Source organism: Nansenia antarctica, assembly GCF_963989245.1.
Source record: "Nansenia antarctica genome assembly, chromosome: 13".
NCBI lineage: Eukaryota > Metazoa > Chordata > Actinopteri > Argentiniformes > Microstomatidae > Nansenia > Nansenia antarctica.
This window is the reverse complement of record NC_137683.1, coordinates 15,269,518-15,275,490: the sequence shown is the minus strand read 5'-3', so window position 1 is coordinate 15,275,490 and position 5,973 is coordinate 15,269,518. Positions and strand designations below refer to the sequence as shown.

Below are 5,973 nucleotides of genomic sequence, written 5' to 3'. Positions count from 1 at the left end.
CATCGAATAGGTAGACAAGATTTAGGATTTATTTAACAGTTTTATTTTTAATGTAGTCGATTTCGTTTTATTACAAGTCAATTTAATATTCTTCTATAAGAACAGGGAACATTCCATCGCGAGTGAAGCGAGCAAGCGGGAAAAATGTTGGCCTCCTCAATTCTGAAAGTCACCAGCCTGCACTGGTGTTCATGCAGTATGGATGAAGGGGTGGTCTAATGGTAAGTGAATTGGACTCTTGATCGTGGGCGGCAATCGAGAGATATGCCTACACTACTGCCATAGACTTTGCATTGGCCCATTCATTGTCTATGGCAGTAGTTAAGATCCCGTTCACTTTGGTAGTTCTATATAGTTCATATATTTTCGGCCACCGGATGGTTTTGTGGCGCATTGAGCAGTGACGTCACGTCACAACACTGAAATCAACTCGACTGCACTATTTCCTGAAAGGCAAAGACAGCGTACCGTCTTTCTCGCGTTCTAAACTCTCAAGTTTACTTTCTTCGTTTGGTTAATAGGTAAGTCACAAACATTAACTGTAATAATATATAATAAGTAGACATACAAGAGGGGCTGCAGAAAGCACTGCACTTTATATATGTTGCACTATCCAATGCACTGTTGTCTGTCCTGTGTTGCCCTGTTTTTTTGCATTTGTTTTTGTATACACGTGAAAAAAGTATAAACGCACTTACTGTAATGCCGAAGCAAATTCCTATATGTGTATGCATAATGGCAATAAACGTTATCTGAATCTGAATCTGAATCTGAAAAGCGGACAGTTTTCAGTTTACGGTACTTTTGCTGTACTTGACTCGTTATCGGACATGTCTGTCAGGTCCGGACGTTTCTACGGTAACATATGTATATATATATATATATATATATATATATATATATATATATATATATATATATATATATATATATATAGGTAACATATTCAAAGCTATTTCGATATTGATTTGCCAAGCTACTGTACGGCTACACATCGGACAAGTCTGCTGTCTCAATACTTTGTTCAACAGTTGTTAAATTAACAATGTTAATAACAGTGTGTGGGTTTTGCGAACCGTCTTGCGAGTTATTCATAGTGTTATGGTTGTGCAATGTTTTAGATACTACTGCAATGCTAGTCTACACAGTTTTGCACAATGATAGCCTGGCCATACTATACAGCATTAGGCTACTGTACATAATATGTACACCAGTATTGTACATACTAATGTGCAAATGATATGACTGCTGCCTAGCAGTGCCCACAATGTTGTCATTTAGTAAATCCCCCAGTGTTACACTGTGATATTAACTTTCAAATAGGCCTAAATCAAATCAAATCAATCAGGTGTAATTTATATTATAGGACAATTAAAGTGTAAATGTATGTACAGTTAGTTTATTTACAAGTTTAGTTAGCCTACATGTATTTACAATGTATGTCCGCTCTGTACAGTACATGTGTAATTGCATGTTTTATTACATTCCATATTGTATCTATTTGTAGGAGGAGGATAAGTGTTCATACGAGTTCTCTTTTTGCATCCTTTTTGAAGATGTGTTTCAAGGGTTTGGCATGTACATTACAGTATGTAAGAGGCATTTTGAGCAGGTGACACCCATACAATTTAGAAACATACCAAACCCTTGATTTCACAATCAATGTGTTTAAACATGCATACCGTCACTGAGGCTTTACCTGCTTTAAAGAAGTGAACATTGAACTAAATATCCATTCATAACAAATAGCCTATATACCAATGTATATGTAATTCTCATCAGATGAGACATATTCACATCAGAGTAGACATACTGAGACTTATTAATGTTAAAATCAGCTTGACAGACTATAACAGGTAATGACAGAATGTGGCTATAACCCATTTACAAGCATGATGAATAAGCCAGGCATTAGTGAGGGAGAGAATAACACTTTATTTTCTTTTACAGTGAGGAGCAAACTGACTGCTTCAGTTACACTCTTGAGACCAGCTCATGATGATGAATCCGATGTGACTGCGTCTCCTTTGCAAGGTTAATTCATGTACATTACTGTGTGTCCCATCTTTATTCACTGTCAAAGTGATTTCCAGTTGTGTGAAGTTTCATGTTACCTCCTCCTTCAGCTCCAGTGAAGGTCCTGCTGCCAATACCTCCTCAGCGGCTTGCCTGGGCCCCATCCTTAGGCCTACACTCTAGAACCCACCGTGTGGGAATACAGTATGTCATTTTAGTTTATTTATATTGCACACAATTTCAACCAGGTCTGTTATTTTGATTGAAAGTCATCTGTAAATGTTGGTACTTTGCTGTGGATATTTAACAAACTATTGAGACTTCTTTTGCATCCTATTACCTTAGATCCTACATTACATGTTTGTTTATTAGTTTATTTGACAGGGATAATGCACAATACATATATTGCTTCAGATATAGTTCAGAGCTAATTTCCATCTGTAGTCCCTGGGGGAAGGGTAACAAGACAATAGGGAAACAGGATACACTAATACAAATGACTAAGATACAATAAAGTTCTAATCAACAATGGAATAATAATAATAAATATATATATATATATATGTTACGGTACATGTGAGAAGACGGCACATGTGGGAAAACTAGTGTTAGGGTTAGGTGCTACGTCGACTTGGTACATGATGGCATGTCTAACCCTAACCCTATCCCTATCCCTAACCCTAACCGTAGCACCTTAGCACCTAACCCTAACCCTAGTTTTCCCACATGTACCGTATTCCCACATGTACCGTAACATATATATATATATATATATATATATATATATATATATATATATAAATGATGTTGATAATAAAAATAAAAATAAAGTAAAAACATTACAACACAACATTACACTAGTTAAGACACACACACATCATCATCATCATCATCATCATCAATACAATTAATGATCACAGAACTGATGTTCTTTCTGTAATTTTTGGGTTCTAGATTTAAAAATGGTGAATGTACTACTCTCTCTGATACTAGAAGTGTCATGTGAAGCACCCTGCCCCTACCAGAGCAGAGCAGCATACAGTGCTGCCTCAATACTCTGGCATGTTTTTTAACTGAAGTCTATGCACAGCTCCTTTTTGGTTTAACATGTGTTTCCTATTTATTTTGTTGTCATGCAGCACTGCCACACCATGCTCCTCCATCACAGTCTGCAGCCTCTCTCCCTCCGCCCCCAACGCAGCCTGCAGCCTCTCTCCCTCCGCCCCCAACACAGCCTGCAGCTGAGCCTTCCATCCCCAGCTACGATCACAATGTCGGCCGCTGGAACTGCTGTCCCCATCAGAGCATCTGGATGAAGATGGGGCTGAATGGCCATGGGTTGAGTGGCCAGGGTCCTGATCAGTGTGGCACCTTAGAAGGGAAAGAGACTGTACACACACACACACACACACACATAGTAGAGTTTTTATTTACAATGAAATGATTAATTAATGTTGTAACACTGTTGGAAATTGTTTTAAATATGCACATTTTGTTTTAGTTCGATACAACCAAGGTTTAATCAGTTTTGTTTATTTTTTATGTACATGGTTTAGCAGTTGTGCGTGTGTGCTTTTTAATAAATCAAGTGTGGAGTTCAATACATCCACGTGTCTGTGTATGTTTTAAAACAGTATAATGGTTACATTAACATCAACAATGGAGCTTAGGGTTAGAGAACTCAACAGGGCAGAATACATTGCAATGTTAAACCAATAAATAGCATAAGATGTCCTGTTTTCTTTAATGAAATGAATTATAAATCATCAAAACATGTTGTGTTACATTAAACATTTAATTGATTAAGACTTTAAAAAAGAAAATATTTTTGACAGTAATGTCCTCAGGTGGATTCGAACCCGCGGCTGAAAAGACGGCAAGAAAGGGTCAATAAACGGTTAAAAATCTCCGTTATAGCAACACGCGACTGGCCGGCGTGGGAAGGTCGTGAGTTCAAATCCTACCTGAGAACACCCTATTTTGCCCTTGAGTAAGGCACTTAGCCCTCAATTACTCCAGGGGGAATGTCCCTGTAATTCGTAATTGTAAATCGTTTTGGATTAAAAGCGTCTGCTAAATGGCAAAAATTTAAAATTAAAAAATAAAATGTGTTCAATCCAGGAGACCATTCAGGTGTTGTATGTAAATGAATGTACAACATCAGAAGATAATCTTTGTATGGGTCACCACACACCACCAGTATATTGTGTCTCTGTGTACCTTCGCTAATGCTACCTGCCCGTGTCAGTTTAGAAAGCAATGCTCTCAGTTGATCTGTTCATCCCATGGTTTATTAATGCTGTCACTTAGGCTAGCGGGCTTAAGCGCTTTACGACTACTAAACGTGATGCATGCTCTGGAGACAGTTTTTGGCCAGCGACCTCGCTCTGTGTCCTACAACAGTACGTTAGAATTACAAGGTTCTATCTCCATTTTTGTCAAAATTGAGTTTTTTACATAATCTCATCCATTGGGTGTTTATTAATGCCTGTGTGGTGTTATTTTAAAAATGTTGACATTTTTGAGTTAGTAATTCATAAAATACAAAGGTTCCATCTCACAAAACATAATCATAATGGAATGTAAAAACTTTGACGCTCAATATCTCTGAACTAAGAACCTTATCATTCTAAACGGAGATAGAACCTTCTCATTCTAAACGGAGATAGAACCTTCTCATTCTAAACGGAGATAGAACCTTCTCATTCTAAACGGAGATAGAACCTTATCATTCTAAACGGAGATAGAACCTTCTCATTCTAAACGGAGATAGAACCTTGTCATTCTAAACGGAGATAGAACCTTATCATTCTAAACGGAGATAGAACCTTATCATTCTAAACGGAGATAGAACCTTATCATTCTAAACGGAGATAGAACCTTATCATTCTAAACAGAGATAGAACCTTATCATTCTAAACGGAGATAGAACCTTCTCATTCTAAACGGAGATAGAACCTTCTCATTCTAAACGGAGATAGAACCTTATCATTCTAAACGGAGATAGAACCTTCTCATTCTAAACGGAGATAGAACCTTATCATTCTAAACGGAGATAGAACCTTATCATTCTAAACGGAGATAGAACCTTATCATTCTAAGCTCACGAAATGCACTTGTGATACTGTGTTAACTGTAATGTTAGACAGACAAGACAGACAGACAGTCTGCTGAGGGCCAGTAGTAGTGCTGGTTGATGAGATAGATTATACTGTGTACATACTGTATCTATGTATGTTTAGTAGTGGTATACTGGTTAGTGAATTGGACTCTTGATCGGAAGGTCGTGAGTTCAAATCCCGCCTGAGACCACCCTAAACTAAAATTTAGTTTTTTACATAATCTGATCCATTAGGGGTTTATTAATGCCTGTGTGGTGTTATTTTAAAAATGTTGACATTTTTGAGTTAGTAATTCATAAAACACAAAGGTTCCATCTCACAAAACATAATGGAATGTCAAAACTTTGACGCTCAATATCTCTGAACTGCCCTAAACGGAGATAGAACCTTATCATTCTAAACGGAGATAGAACCTTATCATTCTAAACGGAGATAGAACCTTATCATTCTAAACGGAAAAAAATTTGGCCTCCTCAATTCTGGAAGTCACCAGCCTCCACTGGTTTACACCCAACACAATCACATGTTACATGTTGATATGGCAGCCTATTTAAGTGGTCAGTGCAGGGTGGAGTGTACTCCCGACCGCTAGGGGGCGATAGTATTGGTTTATGTGTTTAGTACTCTCTGTTAAGAGGTTAGAGTTAGGAGAAGTTGTGGCGGCCATTGTGGATGCCAGGTGGTCCGAGGATACACGCTGTTTCTCCTCTCTCTTTAGGACGTGTTTGCCTGTTATACGTAAGTCTGTTATTAGTTATATGTATCTTATTATCAGATTGTGGTTAACAGTAATCGTTCATGTTTGTTTATATCTTGTTATGTATGTCTTGTTTTG

At 37.6% G+C, this 5,973-nt stretch overlaps 1 long non-coding RNA gene across 1 annotated transcript; it reads left to right on the top strand.

Moving 5' to 3' along the window:
- Positions 1–427: 427 nt before the first annotated feature.
- Positions 428–3,615, top strand: LOC308169252. The gene is made up of 4 exons (XR_013937755.1): positions 428–521; positions 1,951–2,034; positions 2,127–2,220; positions 3,156–3,615. It is a non-coding gene; the product is annotated as an uncharacterized lncRNA (long non-coding RNA).
- The last annotated feature ends 2,358 nt before the right edge of the window (positions 3,616–5,973 follow it).